Genomic DNA, 20,986 nt, shown 5'->3' with positions numbered 1-20,986 from the left:
AAGCACAGTGGTCACTCTGATTACCCAAAGTACTGTTGTGGGCTGAGGTTAAATAGGAGCAGATGCCTACTTAGACAGAACGGCTCTGGACCCTTCTCAAGGATCCCAGTTCAGTTTTCCTCGCGTGTAACAATGATCTGCGGCAAGACGACACGTTTGACCCCCCCATAACCCCTAAGGGTATAGGAATTATAATCAAGGGAGTTATTTAGATTGACCTAATTTGAAGCTCAGCTGATGGAAAGGTTCCCCTGCTCTGTGTCAGTACTAAGTTGACCCTTTCCTGTTTACCACCAGCTTTGGAATCAGGTTACTGCCAAAGAAGTGATTGAGTATGATAGAGAGTCGAAAAGCCACTCTGTGCTAAGAATTGTGAGCAATTTGTTACAACAGAAAGGAAACATGTTCAAGGATACAGATTGCTTCATTGGTTACCCAAAAGAAAGATGCAAAAGTACGGAGAAAGTACGTCCAAGTATATTCTCCAAGAGCCATGCTCAGTTGTCACACACGCATACAGGCTCACACACTGTCCCATGGGTGTGCAGGCAGCACCGCCATCACTCCCACTACAGGTAAAGAGACCCACTCAAAAGGGTCATATGACTCAGCCTTTGGCTTTTCTGCCCGTCCTCCTGTGCATCTCTGGGGTACATGAGACCCTTCGGCATCCACCACTTCTCTCATTAGCACATGCCAGGCTGCTAGTTGCTGTGGCTGAATCCAGGGCATGCCAGGAGCCATGTCTAGGAGCCACTTGAAATGACAAGATGAGAATGAGGGCCAGGGGCTGGCATATGGTGCTGATTAGCAGTCAAGTTTACAGGAGTTCTCTATCCACAGAACATAATCAGACCTACTCCCAACATCCTGCCCACTGAACATCATCTCACACACAGCTATTCCCCCCTGGATCCCTCTGAAAAAGAAATTATATTCCATTATTTTAAACTTTTGCTCCAAAAGGAAGCCGTCTTTTAAACTGGGCCTTACTTGGCTGATACAAATATGCTTTTGATGATTTTTCTCGTAAACAGGTCTTTTGGAATTAATGAAAATGAAAAGCAAGTTTTCAGGCTTACCCTGAGGGACCTTGTCAAATGTTGATGGATTTCTGTGTGCACTGACAAGTGAAAACTAATATCTAGAAAATAAGAAATCACAAAACTATTCTACATATTAATGAGTGATTTCAAACACTCTATGCCTGCACTGGATGCACCTCCCTGCCCACCAGGCACAGAGCACAACTCCCCTCAAACAAAACTTTCAGTGCCACTGTCGAAGCAGCAACATCTGGCTCCTCATGTAGGTGCTTATTAGGATCAAATTAAGTAGAAATGAATGGGATGATACATGACAGGGTGCAGATGTTCAAAGCCGGGGTGTGAAAATCTGAGGGCAGAAAACAGCTTAATGAATTCTGCATCTTACAGCAGGGGTGAGGCTTTGGGTTCACAGGTTAAAAAAAAAGGCTAATTAAATTCTGAAGCAGACGCACAAGAAAATTAATGTTTGTTGCTTGTCGCTCCCCTTATTTACCCGGGGCACGCTTAGGGACAATGTTATGATTTGCAGTTAATCAAGCAATACAGGCAAGTGTAAGTGAGTGGTCTGCTCTTTTGTGATTTATGAACAGATGCATGTCAGACTTGGATCTCAAATGTCCCTGAAGTAGTGCTTGACACATTAGTTGAACTGTCACTCAGACCAGGTTCATGTCAGAAAATATAACTTGTAGCACTAGTTTTCCTCCCAACTAATTTTGTTAATAAGTAACACAATGGGTTGGGGCCAATGTGAATTCATTGCCAGACTAAATCACAAGTAGTTAAATAAATTAATAAAATGTGTTTTACATTTATATTCTTTGACCTCCCACCCTTATCACTAAGAATTTTCATCACTAAATCTAACTTATCTAAATCTCTATAAAAGTCCAAGAATTACACCGTCCCAAATCTTAACTAGAGCTTTGACCATTCTTAGTTTTATTTATGGGACTGTTTTATGTCACCTTCACATATTAGTCCCTCTCTTCACTCCATCCACACAACCATAAACAGCATAATAACTTTGAACCACCTCTGCCAGGTAGACGGGCACAGAGTCACACTGGGCTGTCTCAGTTGATAGCAGGTTTCTTTAGAGCCGTAAGACTTGAGCCAAAGAGGGAAAACTCAGTTTAACAAAAATGATGTCATCACACATCTAAATGTGACTTTCAGCTGGCTGCCGTGGCTGAACGACTACTAGTTACCTCACTGTTGAATCACACTTCTCTTAATTACAACCTTGAGATCTATTATTTTAGTTTATTTTCCTTCTGTGGTGTGGGACTGCTTCTCTTCTAAATCACTGGGTCTCCCCTTCCTTGTTAAAGTCTCCATAGCCTGTGTACTGAGCTCCAAAGCTACACAGGGCCAAGTCTAATTTACACATTTTCACCAGCATAATGTTTAAGGGTGTTTTCTCCCAAGTGACTACATTGCAGATTTTTCTCTGTGTGTGTGTGTGTGTGTGTGATTGTTTTGTGTGTGGAGGAAAATTATGAGGTTGTAGATGACACTCCGCTAAGGGTTGCAGCAAATAAGTTGCTTTGAATGTAAAATTAATCAAAATTTAACCCAACAGCCTATTAAAATATTGTTTCAAATGTAATTTTTTTAGTGTAGTTGCTATTTATGTGTGGTTTTGGGTGGGACACAGCACACTTCCATTATAAGCACAGATAACTAAAATAACAGGGGGCAGGTACAGGAGCATCAGAACAAATTACATAAACACTGGCAAAATCCTAATATAATCTTTTTTGGAATGTGTGACGAAAACAGGAATGAATCAAATATTTCCATATTTCCTTACCATTGATCACAAAAAATTTGTCTTTTATATGGACACCTTTCTTGATTCAGAATACATTTCTGTATTGATTATACCTCAGCATAATGCTAAACAAATAGTAGGCTGTGTCCAAGGCCTTTCTATTGGTGGCATCCAGAGGGAGTTATTTCTTTGGTTCTGTTTTACACATGACTGTGTTCATGCATAGTATAGAGCGCCCTATAAAGAATTTTAAGTGCAGACCTGCTTTTCTTTGGTTCTATTGCAGTATATATATTGCAGTATATATACAGCACTAACAGATGAGAGAAAGTGTTGACACAAACACACATTTGTGGTTATTCACGAAGGAAAATACTCCGTTTTTTGTTTGTATTGCAGTATATATACAGCACTAACAGATGAGAGGAAATGCATGTCTTCAAAATGGGAAATATTGTATAAGGTAATGCAGAGATGCCAGGTACACACATGTACATACTAACATACACTGTACAGACGCATGCACACACACTTTCCTGACTTTGCAAGCACACTCAATCTTTCTGGGCTGGCACTTCCAACAGGAAACTGACAGTATTATGTGACACCATGGAATGTTCTAGGGAGCAGCAGCCTAGCAGCACTGACCTACACCCAACAACAATACCTCTTTTTGTCCTGCCTTTCCCTCAAAATCTCAGCTCCCCTCTCAAATGCAGGTGTGGTGCTCTGCAATGTACATGCTGTTTTTTTTTCAGCAGGCATAATTAAAAGAAATGAAGTCAGTGTTCCTTAGCAAAAATCAGAGCACTCAGGGGAATGACACAATTCTCCCTATACAGGGATTTACAAGAACAGCACGCTAAAGTACATGCCAACTCTCAAGTAAGTTGATCGAAAATAGAATTTGATTGGTGAACCAATAAAAGAAGAAAAAAAAAATGCTGGAAAATTAGAGGGTTTTAGGCACCTATTCAGAGTACGGACATGTATGACAGACTTCTGGGTCCAGTGAGATTCTACTGTATGTCTTGGTAACATTTGCTGTAAACTGGAATAATCATTTTGGCTGCTCTATGGAAATTGTAAAATGTTCATTATGAAGTGTTGTAGTAGGATGTTTAAATTTAATTTAAATTAAAAAAAAACTTTAAAATGCATCCGCATTAAATAGCAACCTTAAACTCAGAATCACATATTGTTGTTATATAATTAATTATATTTTCAACACTAATTAAATTAATTAAGTTAAAAACATACATTATACATATGTTTAACTTAGGTGTGTGTGTGTGTGTGTGTGTGTGTGTGTGTGTGTGTGTGTGTGTGTGTGTGTGTGTGTGTGTGTGTGTGTGTGTGTGTGTGTGTGTGTGTGTATATATATATATATATTTTATGTGTGTGTGTATATTGTTATGACCTGGCACAAAAGGGAGACACACCATGGTAAAAGTTTAACAAAATATGTTTATTTAACCCAAAGTTAACCAAATTAAGAGGCATTTCAAACTAACATTAAAGTATGAGGTATGTAGTCTGTGGTTTCAGGAGTGTCTGTGCAGGATGATGGTTGCATGAATGTATGTGTGAAGGTGTTGTAGTATGCAAAAACAAGATAAATACCACAAAGCAATAGTCCAACCAAAGAAATCCAAACTAAAGGGGTAACCAGGGAGCCGGCCCACAGGGAGGTCTGACCTGGCTTCGACAGCAGCCCCCTTGCAGAATGAGAAGACAGTCCCAAATACTCTACAGGGCAATTAGCCCAGGTGCCCAGAGTTACTGCAATCAGCTGTTCCTCTACGAGAGAGAGAAAGGGAGAGGGAGAGAGACAGGCAACACCCACTCATGACCCCACAGGGTGTCACAGATAGATAGATAGATAGATAGATAGATAGATATATCTCTCTCTCTCTCTCTCTCTCTCTCTCTCTCTCTCTCTCTCTCTCTCTCTCTCTCTCTCTCTCTCTCTCTCTCTCTCTCTCTCCACGTGCCTGTATGACCACCCTACAACGCCTGGGCATGGTCCTGATGAGGTGGCGGATGGTCTCCTGAGGAATCTCCTCCCAGACCTGGACTAAAGCATCCACCAACTCCTGGACAGTCTGTGGTGCAACGTGGCGTTGGTGGATGGAGCGAGACATGATGTCCCAGATGTGCTCAATTGGATTCAGGTCTGGGGAAAGGGCGGGCCAGTCCATAGCATCAATGCCTTTCTCTTGCAGGAACTGCTGACACACTCCAGCCACATGAGGTCTAGCATTGTCTTGCATTAGGAGGAACCCAGGGCCAACCGCACCAGCATATGGTCTCACAAGGGGTCTGAGGATCTCCTCTCGGTACCTAATGGCAGTCAGGCTACCTCTGGCGAGCACATGGAGGGCTGTGCGGCCCCCCAAAGAAATGCTACCCCACACCATTACTGACCCACCGCCAAACCGGTCATGCTGGAGGATGTTGCAGGCAGCAGAACGTTCTCCACGGCGTCTCCAGACTCTGTCACGTCTGTCACATGTGCTCAGTGTGAACCTGCTTTCATCTGTGAAGAGCACAAGGCGGCAGTGGCGAATTTGCCAGTCTTGGTGTTCTCTGGCAAATGCCAAACTACGCTGACAGACACAGCAAACCTTCTTGCCACAGCTCGCATTGATGTGCCATCCTGGATGAGCTGCACTACCTGAGTGGGTTGTAGACTCCGTCTCATGCTACCACTAGAGTGAAAGCACTGCCAGCATTCAAAAGTGACCAAAACATCAGCCAGGAAGCATAGGAACTGAGAAGTGGTCTGTGGTCACCACCTGCAGAACCACTCCTCTATTGGGGGTGTCTTGCTAATTGCCTATTATTTCCACCTGTTGTCTATTCCATTTGCACAACAGCATGTGAAATTGATTGTCAATCAGTGTTGCTTCCTAAGTGGACAGTTTGATTTCACAGAGTGTGATTGACTTGGAGTTGCATTGTGTTGTTTAAGTGTTCCCTTTATTTTTTTGAGCAGTATATATCTATACATATAAATCACTTAACACATTGAGAACAACAATTATTCTCTTTTTCCAACTCTCAAGTTATTCTACTCAGGACTTCCTGGACTTTCAGTGAAGAGGTTTAGATCGGAGGTCAGTAGGTGTGACACTCTGTTGCATGGGGTTTGAAGACCAATCTTCATCTTCCGGAAACTTGAATTACATCAGTCAGTTCCAAAAAACTTGTTTTTTAAGAGCACCAATGTCAAAACAGTTAGGCGGATTTCACAGCAGTGAGGCGCTGTCTTTAGATCTTACGTATGATGAACGATTTGATTTTATAAATAATCAAAACCCAGATGCTGTTGGGCTCAAAATATCCAGAAATATGATCCTTCAGCCCTACAGTAACATATTTGGAAATTGTTTATCTGTGCGTCATGAGGCACTTTCTGTTACTTAGTGCCCAGCAACAGTCAAAAGGACATCATCTGACTATATATTTGCAAAGTACGCATCTTACATCTGTTCTTATTTAGTCAAATACAAATCTTGCATGTGTATCTTTCATCAGCTATAACTACAAAGCAATCAGAAGAAGATGCAAAGTGTGACACAAACATATTTTTAAAATTGAAAGTTCATACAAACAAAAGTTTCCATAATCAATTCAGGAGAGTTAATATGTTTTCAGGATTTGATTGAGCTGTATTTTCCTACTCGTCCTGATGTGAGGGATTTGAAGCTTCATTGGGGTTTCAGCCACACAGCAGGAAGAAGATAAAAAGGGGGGCTTTGGAGGAAGAAAAAATTCACAGCGCATTAAAAACAAATCTACTGGGGGATGCAGCAGCAGCTTAAGTGAGCCAAGACGATTAAAGGGTCAGTGGTCATAGACTGCAGGTTGAATGTACCTGATGCCTCTAACCTTGGTCCACAACAGGCGTTGCCAAAACCAATCTCTCAAAATCAAAAACATACACAGGAGACACAGTGAAGGGGAATTCAAAGTTACAGTAGATAATGACAGCTAGCTCAGCAGATCTCTTGGCTTGTTCAGTCCTTCTTACTGTACAAGTCTTCTGGAGTATTTTAGATTTCTGAATTGTCTTTCCTAACTTCTGTAAACACACAGAGTTGTATGTGCAGATTGATTTGAAATGTCTGAACTGCATTATCACACCATAACAAGGCGACTTTGAAAAAAAATAATAGACTTGAAACTTTCACAATATCCTGACAACAATATATGAGACAGATAATTTATGAGTAAAATCCTGGTTCCTCTGGCTCCTCCTAGTGCTCCAAATGGTGTGTGCAAGAATCCACTGCGAATCAACACAACCAGTCAGAGCCAGGAGAAGTCTCTAACACAGTATCAATAACTGGTCGTGCACACGCCTTGCAGCCTCCATCCTTGCGCATAATCTCACTTAGTCAGGCTCATTATCTTCAGCATGGCTTTAGAAGGTTTTCATACACAATATCTGTGAAACAGCCACCAGCAATGAAAGGACATGCTTTCTTTGCCAACAACAGTGTGTAGCACAAAACACGTGTGATTATGTCCCAGCTTCACACGGAGCTTCGGGCTCATTCTGTTCGAAGCCATGGTGCTCTTATTGACGAGTGGCAAAGAGGCATGATGCCAAACAGTGGGGAAGAACTGGAACTAGCCTCTCATCCCCCTGTTAAGCTTGATTTTATAAATCTGCGTTGAATCTACACTGTAGCCTACTCCTAGCTCTGTACCCTACGACGTAGCCTGATGCGCACCTCCCCAAAAATTGAACTACACGTCACATCGATGCAGACCGCAAGAACTGCAATTGGTTGGCTTAGTAGCATTGCATTTCCTCCAAGCCCACAGGAAATGATTCGTGCTTTGAAGTCAATTTTACTAGCGGCTTTGAACACGGTGGATCAGTTTTTCTGAGCATCACAACCCTTGCGAAAGGACTCATTTCTCTATCAGAATGTAATCCATTTGTTAACAGTTGAAGAGTCTAGAAGAGCTGCACAATTATCATTTTATCCCCATTCAAGTTAGCATAAGGCTAAATCGGAAGTTAGCCGGCTCGCCCAGCAGAAGTCAACACAGTGGACGCTATAACGCTACCCCCAACTAGCGTCACAGACACCAATGCAGAAGTATAAATGCGTGGCTACGTGCGTAGTTTACACAGAAGTATAAATCAGGCTTTAGACGTTGTTGCAGCTGCCTTGGAAGCCTGGGTCTCTGTGCCCTGGGGCACGAAGCGCCTGAAGGACATCTTTGAGAAGACGAGTTTGAGAGGGGAGAGGGACCAACATAGGTTGCCGACACACAATGGAGAGCGAGCAAATTTTTGTGTTAACTGTGAGGTCTATCGGGTGACCTGAAGCAGGTTGTTTCCCTGCCTGCTAAAACATGCTACATGTTGTTGCGTCCCTGTAGGTTAATGCATCAAACTGAGAAAATAAATATGTACACCATGATTTTTAAATGCTGCAAACCTACAAGATGGAAAACTAGTGACCAGCAGAATTTTCTGCCTGCATTGGCTGGAAAAAAAGCATTACTGTAAAGTAAAAAATTACTGACCCTGTAGAGTACACATTTTTCCCTTGGTCTTTTTCTTTTTGTGAAACACAGAGGGTGTACTGCTCAACTATTCGCTGTATCAATGAGGGCCTCTCTTTCCTCTGTCTGCTGTCACTAGTGGTGACTCTGAGTGGCTCCCCAGCCAAAGACCTGCTTTATCAAGCAGCCAATTTAACAAGACAGCTCCTTTCATGCTTGTTGGCTTCTCCAGTGGTAATGGATTTCGTCAATGAGTGTCTCTCTTTCTCCAGGTTTCACACTTTTCTCTCTGTACTGCCGGGCCTCACTCCAGATCAGATCTTTTGCCATTGACTTTGATTTCGTAAGGTAAGTGATCCATCGCTCAGGGCCTGACCAGCATTGCTTGAAATCTGGCCTCACTTTGGCTCCCCATGCCTGATATTGTAAACTCTAATGCAAAGTGAAGTAGCACGTCTAAATAGCCTGTCACTCCACCCCTTGCCCTCCAACCCACCCGCCAATGCCCACCCCACCTCCAAGTCTCTCTCGTCACCTCTTTCGGTCTGAGCCCCAGCTGGGACTCATTTCCAGTAAAGGATACAATGATATTAAAGGCAGGGTAGGCAAGTTGTTTGTAAAACACATTTTGTCATATTTGTTTAAACTGTCTTTATACATCAATACATATTAAAAAGTTAGGTGCTCTGAAAAAGAGAGTATAAAAATCGGGTGTCTGTACTTATTCCATTCGCCCCGAATGCAATCCACTCCCCCTCACTACCATGGCTACCAGCCCTGCTGCTACAGGAGCTGCCCACATGTGGGCACCTGGTCAGCTCTGTCAGACCTGACGAGCGAAGCGGTCAGACCGGAGGTAATATCTGTGTGGCTTTTCAACGATGGTGAGAACTGAGGTACCCCAAGAGGCTGAAAAGTTACACTGTGGTCGCTTTATTTCTGCTGGACAGGTAATCTGGCTTTTTTCTTTTGATGGTAATTTGTTACTTTCATCGCTAGCCAACCTAGCTACCTACTTAGCATACAGCTAACGGTAGCTACAAGTGTAGGCTGGTGTAGTGGTTTATTGTTATCTTTACAGTTTACATCTTTAACTTGTATCTAATCTGTTTGTGTGTTTAATATGATGCTGTTATATAATAATATGGCTGTTATGCCATTATTTTACCATAATTAAAAAAATACTGTATGTTTCATTTCTGCTGTGCCCTAACTGCAGATTTGGAGTCTTCCATAACCCTGTACTTCTCACCAGTATACGCTGATCGGACCATGCTGGCTGGATTACGACCACTGTGTCCGCAGTCCAGCCAGGAGAAAAGCTGATGACACAATTCATTATGTTGCATTTTATTACTCCTATGCATTTTACTCGACACATTTATAAGTGATGAGTCAAAAAATATTAAACAGCATGAGGAATACAGATAGATGGTGCTGATTATTGTTTTGATTGTATTTTATGTGGAAATGCTAATTACTATATAAGAGAACAATGTCAGGTATTGCAAACTTGGAGCTTGTACTCATTGAAGGTGGAGGACTACAGTTACATCGCAGACCTCCAGAGTGCCACCCTCCTCCTCTGACGGTTGGAGCAGGAGACCCGATGATCCCTGTCAACATGGGGTTCAGTCAGGTGTTCCTGCCCCAGCTGTATTGTTAGATACAGCAAAACGTACAACAAAAAGTAATATGGTTGGTTTTGAAATCTGGTAATCATGTCAGAGAGGTGATTGTGATATATTAAGTCATCTCCACAGCAGCGATACAATGCTATGTGTAAAGTCTGAACTGTCTTCATAATCAGTTAAGATACGTCAAGACACATCTTGTCTCTTCCAGTATATTCTTTTTAATGATTTTTAAAAATTATCTGTGTGTGGATATCATTATTTTGGACATAAGACATAAATGTAGTTGTTTCATTGTTTATGCTGCAAGTGTACAGAAAAGGCATTTATAATTTTCAATGTTTTATTTAAAAACAAATATTATCCACAACATGGAAAAATATACTTTGTATTTTCTCTACCCTTCTGCAAATAACACAGAAACAATATACAGGTATTCATCCACATAGTGGATGGAATTATTTGTGTGGCACTGTGTCAGGTAGTGACATTACATCTTACACTCTGTTAGGAACAAACCTCTGTATTGTCCTAGCAGATCAGGATAACAGTTGCATATCTTCCAGAAACAGCAAATCATTATCACGACTCTGTGACCAAGTGCTCCGCATTGCCACACTACAAACGCTGCGTGACTGAACTGTCCGTTACTCTGTTCTCGGTCTGGATGATCAGCCATGTGTGGTGCTTGGAAACACAGTACTCTGGATGTTGTTCAAAGTCCGCAGATTCTGCACTGTAAAGGAATATATAGTTGTTAGAACCCCAAATTGGAAAGATTGGTGTTATTGGAAAGAACATTCATCAACATGATTAGATATTTTTATTCTTATTCTCTAACAGGACTTCTGTGTCCACATTACACACCAGGTCACACACAGATGAGCCAATGGCTGAAGCAGAGCTGTAGTTAGTTGTGGTGTAATCAGTAAACAATATAAAAGTAATAACAATAGTGATTGATTAAATTTAAATCGCACTTTATTTTTTACACCAAAAAGGAAATACCAGAGAAACTCTGAGTTGAAGTAATATACTAATATTAATAGAGAGAGGGAGAGAGAGAGAGAGAGAGAGAGGGAGAGAGAGAGAGAGATATGTATGTATATGTATAGATATATAGATATATAGATATATAACATCCCTATCGATGAGTAAAATATTAATATCAGATTTGCAGTAAATATACTGAAGTAATAAGCTACTATATGAATAAACACACTCTAATTAAAATTCAACCAATTTAATAATAATCTGGATCAAGCCACCAAGTTCTTAAAGAACTCCAGCACAGTGAGAGGAACAAAGAAATAAACATGTAAATGCAACAGTTTGGCAGTTCTGGACGCAGAATGGGCCACATCAGGTCCTGATTCTGCAGACAGAGAGAAACAAACATGAGCACATCGCTCTCAAACACTGCAGGTTGTTCACCAGTCACGAGCTGTGAAACAACAGCACAGCTCTGTTGATAAATAAAAAGGAAAAGTTACGTTGCGTTCTCTGGTGGACCAGATCAGCTGTTAGCTGTTTACAAGGCTAACAATAACGTTGCTACGTGGCTGTGTTTTAATGTTTTAATGATCAGGTCCGTTTGTTTTGGAGAGGAGACGACCTCTGAGGTAATTCGGCTCCAGGTAGAACCCTGTCAAGGCTCTGAAGTTGAGCGGACCCAGAACAACTCTCATCAGCTGCTAGCTGTAATGTTAAACACTAGCAGGACTAAAGTTACGGTGCGGCTGTGTTAAAACTATAACTTAGCGCAACATCACTGCGCTGTAATAATGTTATGCTTTATAAAATGTCACATAATTAACAAAATAACTAAATATCAGTCCAGTGTCACCTGACAGCCGACTTGCCTCTCATTCTCCGGCACTGGCAGTCACTCAGCCTGCCGAGTGAACAAAAGGCCCATGTGAGCGGTGAACGAGTAGGTCAATCCTGCTCCACAGTAGGAGCTGTCATGTGACAAATGAACGACTCAAGAGACCAGACAGTTGAGAGTCGTGAACTAATCAGTTCTGCTTCCTGTGCTGCCTGCTTACCACAGCCCTGTAGCCGGGCTGTCACATGACAAATGAACGACTCAAACAGACCCACAGTTGAGAGTCGTGAACTAATCAGTTCTGTTTCCTGTGCTGACGGAGCCCATGCAGCTGCCATGTGATGAGTGAACGTAAGAGTCCAAGATCCTTCACGCATGCGTGAAAATGACCGAATCACTCACTGAGACAACCCGTTCCTCCCGAGTCATACACACGATTAGGTCTTATGAACGAAACGTTCTTTGAACGACACAACACTAGACTGCAGGGGGAGCTCTGACTGCCAGCACACTGCCATGAAAGCAAGCAGAGGAAGTGAGCAGGGCAAGAGGGAGGACTATCATTTATAATACCATAACTAAAAATGTACAGCATTTCTGTCCATGTGGCCTCACACACAAAGTCAACAGTGAAAGGAATGCTATCCATCTGATGAGAACGCAGCGGACAGTACAGCAGGTAAGATGTGATAACATTAGCAAGTTAGCTATATTAGGCTAACTGTTGCTGACATGCATGAGTTACGTTACTGTGGGTACATGCAGGTTTTAAATGCGGCTATTAACCCCGCAGTGGGCTGTGTGTATAAACTGTAAAGATAAGGCGTAGAAGCTGTGTTTCTTGGTAATAGCACCATGCTGGGCAGGTGACAGGTGTGTGTTTACAGTGTTTGTGTGCTCTGAAAAACATAACAGCGCAGCTATAAAGTCTCAGCCGGCAGACCTAGTATGGTATTATTACTACTCACATATGGATGTAAAGTTGAGGCCTGATAGACATCCGCTAATTAGAAACAGAGGACACTACCTGCATCACTGCCGATGTCATTTGACCAGGGAGTGAATGGTGATTAATGCGATTGTCATCAGTGTTTTCCTATAGTGTCTCCTTTTGTTCTTTCACTTCACTGTGTTTCGAGTGTTCCCGTCTGTCCCTGTGTTTGTTATTGCCCCATGCTCAGTCTCCTGGCTCCCGCTCAACTGGCTATTAGGGCCTAAAGTCTACACTAGAGGTGTTTGAGGTTAACGCAAGCTCCACTGTTTTTCCCCTCTGACTTGTCCTTCCCCCTGCAGACAAAGATGTTTCACCTGGACATGAAGGACCACTTGGTGTCAGCCATCTGCAGCATAGTCCCAGTCCACTGGGTCACACCACAAGTTGGAAATTACAGCTACAGCTGATTCAGTAACCTCTGGATCCACTCAGGACTTTTTCTCTCACTTAGACATAATTTACTCTTCATTGAAGGCTTGTATTTTATCTTGCAGAGTTTCTATGTTATCTATAATTATCTTGTTTTATTTTGCTCATTATATTATGCATATAAATAGCACAGAGGTGCAGACGGGAGAAGCTGCTTGTCTTTTATTTTCACCATATATAATTGCTGCTGTTGCGCCTGAATGTCCTACTACTTCAAAGCTGTTTCAGTGCTGCGGTTGGTCCTGAAGCCAGATTGATACACATCGTATAGATTGTGGAGGTAATTATGCAGTTGTTTGTAGACATCCTTTTCAAATATTTTACTAGGAAAAGGGATATTGGAGATTGGTCTGTAGTTGCTTATCACAGATGGGTCTAAGGGGATCTTTGAAAAAAAATTGTGGGTCAAGGAAGCAGGTGGAGGAGTTTAGCTGCTTTATTACCTCTTTTGGATCATAGAGGTAGTAGGTGAAAAATGATGCATTGTGCCCACAGTGTTGTGATGGTGTAGGGGCATTAGATGAACGAAAGATGACTAGTGTTGAAGATCTGAAGGCATCTGAAGGAAGTTTGTGAATAATGTCAGACGAGATGACCTGGACAGTGTTGAATGGGGACACATGGCTGGCTGTCCAGCAGAAGGCAAACGTGAGGCAGAGGAGCAGGCGGTGATCCTGAGGTACAAGAAACAAAAGCTTAGTCATAAAGAAAACACTAGGAAGCAAAGGAGAGATGATGAGGCAGGAGCTCTGGGTTGATTGAGCCTGAGATGTGAAACTGAGTTTTCAGTTCTTAAACAGCTGATCAAAACTAGCTTAATCAACCGTGAATGTGTTCACTGAGTTAGTAAGTGGGGAATGAAAAGAAAACTACAATTCACCATGGCAATGAGTAAATAAAGATCGAAGTCTCCATTTTAATCCAGTGGGGCTAGAAATATAAATTCATGCTAACATGGGCCATTTCATTTATCTTAAAGAACTGTAGTAGAGGAAGGATTAATGATTCAACACTATTACATTTGATTTAGTGAAGCACATTTATTGTTTAATAAAGTGCTGTTCTATCTCACACAGGCTCTGCCCTCTACTGGACTGTATGGGTACTACCTCTCCTCCTCTCACACGCACGTACTCGGCCACTGAAATTTTGCATACTGTAAGTAGCCGACCAATTGGACGTCGCTACTGTACGTGCGTACTGTATAAATAGCAGTGTCCTCACTGCTCAGCATCCTTTTTTCTTCAGACAGACGGCGAACCGCCCACTGACTTTCACTTCCACGGATGGAGTTGCCACTCCTTGAAGCTCGTCTTTGCCCGTTGTTGCCCTACTCCCTCATCTGCGAGTAGAGCGAGGAAGGGCTAGCACTGCCCCCCCCCCCCCCCCCCCCCCCCCCACTCGTTTTTTTTGGGACTTCGGCCATGGTGCATTCAAGGTCACCACTTTTGGCCCTTTCAATTGCAGCCCCCCTTGGGCCAAACTCTCATTTATGGAGGGTTTGGTGGCGGTGAGGGCCGAGGAAGCTTTCCATCCACAACGCTCCTCAGCTAACAGCGTGTCCCCTGACTCATTTCCACATGGAATGGAGACGCTGCTGCAAGCCAACAGACTGGATGGACGGCACATTGAGGCGGGGTTACTCCCTACAATTTTCCCGTATCCCACCGTCTTTCCAGGGCATCAAGGAAGCCAACCTGTCCTCTCAGGAGGAGGTGGACTTCCTGGCCACAGAGATTCAACAGCTCCTGCTGAAACAGGCTATTTCTGTCGTTCCAACGCACGACATGTACAAGGGTCTTTACTCCATGTACTTCCTGGTCCCCAAGGAGACTGGAGGCTTCAGACCCATCCTGGATCTCCGTTACCTGAACAAGCATATTGCACAGAAACCGTTCTGCATGCTGACACTCAGGAAACTGCTAGAGCTAGTGGAGCCCAGCGATTGGTTGACGACCATAGACCTGAAAGACGCCTACTTTCATGTCGAGGTGGCCCGGAAACACAGGAAGTTTCTGCGTTTTGCCTTCCAAGGGGTGGCGTACGAATACACCAGGCTCCCCCTTGGCTACTCACTGGCCCCACGCACATTCAGCAAGTGCGTAGACGCCGCACTGCTACCATTGCGCGATCAGGGCATGAGGGTCTTTTTCTACTTAGACGACCTCATTGTCAAGGCCAGGTCAAAACAATGGGCAATTTTCCACACAGCTCAGTTGATTTTGCATCTGAACAACCTGAGCTTTGCAATCAACTGGGAGAAGAGCTCCCTCTATCCCTGCCAGGAGGTGGAGTATTTTTGGGGTTGTGCTCAACTCAGCCAGCCTGAGAGCTCATCTGTCGGAACTCAGACAGGCAACTCTTCTTTAAGCGGTCCTGGGGAGAGCAGTGGGTGGTGTGTGACATCCTGGGGAGAGCCGACACATCAACCAACTGGAGCTCCAGGCGGTGTTTCTGGTCCTCCAGCACCACAAAGCCCTAGTCCAGGGCAGGCACGTGCTGGTGAGGACAGACAACCACACGACAGTCGCCTACATCAACAGACAGGGCGGAGTCCGATCCGCAGCACTGTTGACATTAGCAGAGGACCTAAGGACGTGGGCTGCAGCACACTTGCTGTCTCTGAAGGCCCTTCACGTCCCAGGCTCGGAGAACAGGGGGGGCGACCTCATGTCGAGGGGCGGTCCCCCACAGAGCGAGTGGAGACTGCACCCCGATATAATACAGCAGATCTGGTCTCGCTTCGGGACGGCGCAGGTGGACCTGTTTGCCAGACGGCACAACACCCACTGCCCGCTGTGGTTCTCGATCCTACCACAGGACAGTCCACCCTTGGGCGTGGACGCGTTTGCACACGCGCCATGGCCAAAAGGGCTGCTGTATGCTTTCCCCCCACTCCATCTCATCGCCCCTGCTGGAGAGGGTGAGATAGGAATGGTTGTCAGTCATCCTGGTAGCCCCCAGCTGCAGATCGGTGGGGTGGTACGCAGAGGTGATGCAGCTGGCAGTGACGGAACCCTGGCCTGTGCCTCAGGTCTGGGGGGCTCTGTCACGGGAGTCAGGCGCCATAGGCACGCTGCCGGTGCTCGGCCAACCTCTCCAGGTTTGGCTCCTGAAAGGGAGAGGTTGAGACAGGCTGGGCTGTCCGCAGAGGTGGTACATACCATCCAGGCGGCGAGGGCAGGCTCCACCACTTCCTGCTACAAAGCTAAGTGGCTGGGCTTTCAGCGCTGGTGCATTGAGAAGGAAATGGATCCCATAACCTGCTCAGTGGGATCCAGCCTTTCCTTCTTACAGGGCCTAATGAGAAGGGACTGTCACACTCAACCATTAAGGTTTTTGCGGCAGCTATCTCATCTTGTCATGAGGGGTTTGGCAACAGACCTGTCTTCACCCACCCCCTCGTGAAGCGTTTTCTGCAGGGTGTGAGGAGACAACGACCGGTGCTACGTGTCTTTGCACCCCAGTGGGACCTGCCACTGGTACTAGAGGCTTTGAGGTCAAACCCCTACGAGCCCCTGGAACAGTCCTCCTTGAAGATGCTATCTCTCAAGACAGCCTTGTTACTGGCTTTCACCTCTGCCAAGAGGGTGAGTGAACTGTGCGCTCTTCGGTTCATCCGAGCTGCATGCTGCTTTGTGGTGACCACAGTGCAGTGTTAAGACCGAACCCCTCCTTTGTTCCTAAGAACATAGAAGCTCAGGTCGAGGAACATAGATTTGGATGCCTTCCACCCTCTGCCCCACCCTGGGCCTAGGGAGGCGAGGCTGCATCTGTTGTGTCCTGTGCGCGCCCTAACACATTATATGAAGCGCACGGCCCCCATTCGATGCACTGATCAACTGCTCGTTTGCTTTGGTGACGGTGCAATCGGTAAAGCTCTATCCAAGAAGCGCCTAGCCAGATGGCTTTGTGACTGCATCTCACAGGCCTTCGTGCAGGCGGGGAAAGACCCACCCTCGGTGGTCCGGGCTCACTCCACACGGGGTGTGGCTGATTAAACGGCCCTCTTCAGCGGGGTGAGCGTCGAGAAGATTTGCACAACGGCATCGTGGTCTTCACCATGTCTGTTGTGCGTTTTTACCTCTTGGATGTGTCGGGCTCCTTCTCAGGATCTGTGCTCGCAGGTGCGACTCAGGATCTGTGAAGAAGGAGACTGGTGTCTACCATAGACTACCGGTTGTCGGGGGAAAACATTTTTACACTGATTGTGATGTCCCTGTAAGGGGTCAGGACAGTTCAGGTGTTTAGATCTGGCTGGATCAGATCCCTCTTGGTCATGCCAAACCCCTAGCGGTCTAGTGACCTTTCTGAGGGGTGGCCCACTGCCCCATCGCTTAGTATGGAGGCAGCTTAGGGCCTGTGGCTGGTGACCTGTGGCCGATCGTGTCGGTGAGGTGAGCTGTGGCTTGTCGCGGCTGGGCGGACAGTCATTGGGCTCCACCCACTGTACCCATAGAGTACGGTAGAGGGTGGAGCCTGTGTGAGATAGAACGAAGGTTACGATATGGTAACCCTAGTTCTATTAGCACAGGCGGAGCCCTCTACGATGGAGCCCTGCCGCTCCACCACCATCTGCTGAAGGGGTGGTTGGATGCTGAGCAGTGAGGACACCGCTTTATACGGTACGCACGTACAGTAGTGACGTCCAATTGGTCGGCTACTTACAGTGTGCAAAATTTCAGTGGGCGAGTACGTGCGCGTGATAGGAGGAGAGGTAGTACCCAGAGAGTCCAGTAGAGGGCTTCAATATCCTTCTGTATGTTGCATTGCATTTATTTAGCTGATGGGGACAAAATGCAGGTGGCAATAACTGAAGATGAAATTATGAATGAAACAGATAAGACAGAGTTTACTCAAATACCTGTGAAAGTAAAGTCACAGTCCAACACGTTAATAAAGATTGTGGTGATTTGCAGTTGAAAATTAGTCTAGGTTCAAATTGACTCTATTTTACATGCATTTTGAAGATGTTCAAAGACTTTGGAACTCCATTTAGTCCATACCCAAACCCAATTAATCATGTTGCATCCAATTTTGGTTACCGTTTTTGTTAAAATCTAACTAGCAGTTACTAAGCCTCTAGTGTCGAGTTTATGCCCTAACTTAGGAGAGAAGTAATTGCACATCTGAATAAAAACTCAGTGTGGCTTTGAATATCTTTACTAAAATCTGCAACATACATAAACAGATTCAATTCAATTTTTAGATCGAAACATTGTTATCAGCATGGTCAGTTCAGACTCATGTTAAGTTACAGAAATGCACTGCCATGTTGAGGCTTCTCACATAACTCACTAACAGTATACCAATAAAGGAAAACATTTGGCACAACTCCTACATTATACAGATTAGTATTGTAGCTCCTGTTTATTACAGCTGCATGTACAGTCATGTTACAGGCTTTACAGACACTTATATGTACCACCACAAGGTCTTAAGCGGATGATACATGGACTATTTACGTCTACTTACTTGTGTACGTTCCGTTCACATATTATGTCTGCTTGCAACATACCTGCAACATACACAAACAGATCGGTACATTGTTATGAGCATGGTTTGCACTGCCTTGTTGAGGCTGCTCATAACATAACTCACTAACAGCATACTCCCTCTTGTGGTAAAAGTGGGATCTAACACTTACTTTTTAACAATGCCCTGTTTATGTACAGGACACTGGAGCACAATACATAATTAAACAACACCAAAAAGCAAAAGTATCACAAAACAATACATGAAGAAACAAAAAACAAACACCAATGCTACACTCTAAACCCAACTCGCAACCCATTGGAGGTGTGTAGATGTAGCTGAGCATGGGGCAAAAACAAACACTAGGAAAACACTGATGACAATCGCATTAATCACCATTCACTCCCTGGTCAAATGACATCCTCTATTTCTGATTAGTGGATGTCTATCAGGCCTCAACATTACATCCATATGTGTGTAGTAATAATACCATACTAGGTCTGCCGGCTGACACTTTATAGCTGCGCTGTTATGTTTTTCAGAGCACACAAACACTGTAAACACACACCTGTCACCTGCCCAGCATGGTGCTATTACCAAGAAACACAGCTTCTATGCCTTATCTTTACAGTTTATACACACAGCCCACCGTGGGGTTAATAGCCGCATTTAAAACCTGCATGTAACGTAACTCATGCATGTCAGCAACAGTTAGCCTAATATAGCTAACTTGCTAATGTTATCATATCTTACCTGCTGTACTGTCCACTGCGTTCTCGTCAGATGGATAGCATTCCTTTCACTGTTGACTTTGTGTTTGAGGCCACATGGACAGAAATGCTGTACATTTTTAGTTATGGTATTATAAATGATAGTCCTCCCTCTTGCCCTGCTCACTTCCTCTGCTTGCTTTCATGGCAGTGTGCTGGCAGTCAGAGCTCCCCCTGCAGTCCATAAAGTGCCTCTGCGCCTCAGCCATTCCAAACCCTCCCTGCAGCCTTTGGGTCATGCCTCCTCATTTGCATACACGACTCAATCCTCAATCCTAAATCCCCAAATCCCCAATCCTAAATGGTTAAATGACTAAACGCCCAATCCTAAATACCAAATTCATTTTCAACTTCGACTTTTAGTTTTTGACTTCAACTTTTAGTTTCCGATTTCGACTTTTAGTTTTTTTTAATGATCCAATATTTACATGCTACCTTGATAGTTTATTTTCATAATGATAAAGTTAGATGTTTTCTTACCTCTGCACTGCGTTCCTCTCCGCTCATAACACTGCACTTCCTCCAGCGGTGTCAGCAACGCGTGTTCACATGTTTTGGGGGCGTTGCTTTGGAAGGATCCCAGAAGGGAGAGGGTGTGGGTTTCTCCATTTCCAGTTTCTTGCTAGTTTCTCAAACATACCTACTCTACCTTTAAGGGGCATTAAACAAGTTGATGACAGTTTGGTCAGCTTCTACTGTACATGATGTCATTCATTCAAGTTTAAAAAATGCTTGAGGGAACTTTTGAATTTACTCCCGCCATTCATTTAACTCATTTTATTAATTTCACTTTCAGCCATCACATCCACTGCATTAATTGAGAATGAAACTTGGGGTTTGGAGCCTCCATTCGTCCTGTTAGGAAATGTAACCCAAGATGTGTGAAAACAGTGTGCATGTTGTTGTTTAATTGGCCAGCCCTGTTGCTCATCCTGAGCCTAGTGCACATGCTGCTGCTTCTCAAAAGGAAAGAATAATCTCAGGTTCGAATCTTAAGAAACAGACGATCTGGCTCTTCAAGGCTCAGTGGCCTACCAGACGATCTCTCTAAACAAAATCGCACCTGGCTGCCTTACAGGCCAGCAGATGCTTTTGCTCAAAATGTAATCAGAGCTAAACGTCAAGTGACATTATGAAGGTGATGGTATTCATGTTGGTGATGATTCACAGTACAGACATTTCTAGTGGTGACATACACATGTTGAAGTTTGATCCTAAAAACCACTCAGTTGCTACGCCTGTGACATTATCAACATACATTATATAATGTATGTTGATAATATCACAGGCATTATATATATATATATATATATATATATATATATGTGTGTATGTATGTGTGTGTCAAGTGTTTTTCTAACTGTGAGGTGTCCACACTTGAAAAGGACCAGACTTCGGATTTATATATTGATTTATTTTGACCAGTAGAACAGGTACCAGTGACAGAATCAGCATCAAGTGAAAAACCTTTAAATACAAAAAATAAAAAGCATTTTTAATA

General features: G+C 44.0%; 1 long non-coding RNA gene across 1 annotated transcript; it reads right to left on the bottom strand.

Moving 5' to 3' along the window:
• Positions 1–10,543: 10,543 nt before the first annotated feature.
• LOC123958938 lies at positions 10,544–19,593 on the bottom strand. Its single transcript, XR_006822186.1, has 4 exons — positions 19,469–19,593; positions 18,716–18,758; positions 13,684–13,914; positions 10,544–10,725 (listed from the first exon to the last, which is right to left on the bottom strand). It is a non-coding gene; the product is annotated as an uncharacterized LOC123958938 (long non-coding RNA).
• Positions 19,594–20,986: the final 1,393 nt, after the last annotated feature.

Source organism: Micropterus dolomieu, linkage group LG20, assembly GCF_021292245.1.
Source record: "Micropterus dolomieu isolate WLL.071019.BEF.003 ecotype Adirondacks linkage group LG20, ASM2129224v1, whole genome shotgun sequence".
NCBI lineage: Eukaryota > Metazoa > Chordata > Actinopteri > Centrarchiformes > Centrarchidae > Micropterus > Micropterus dolomieu.
The sequence above is the reverse complement of the archived record's forward strand: the minus strand, read 5'-3'. Positions and strand labels throughout refer to the sequence as shown.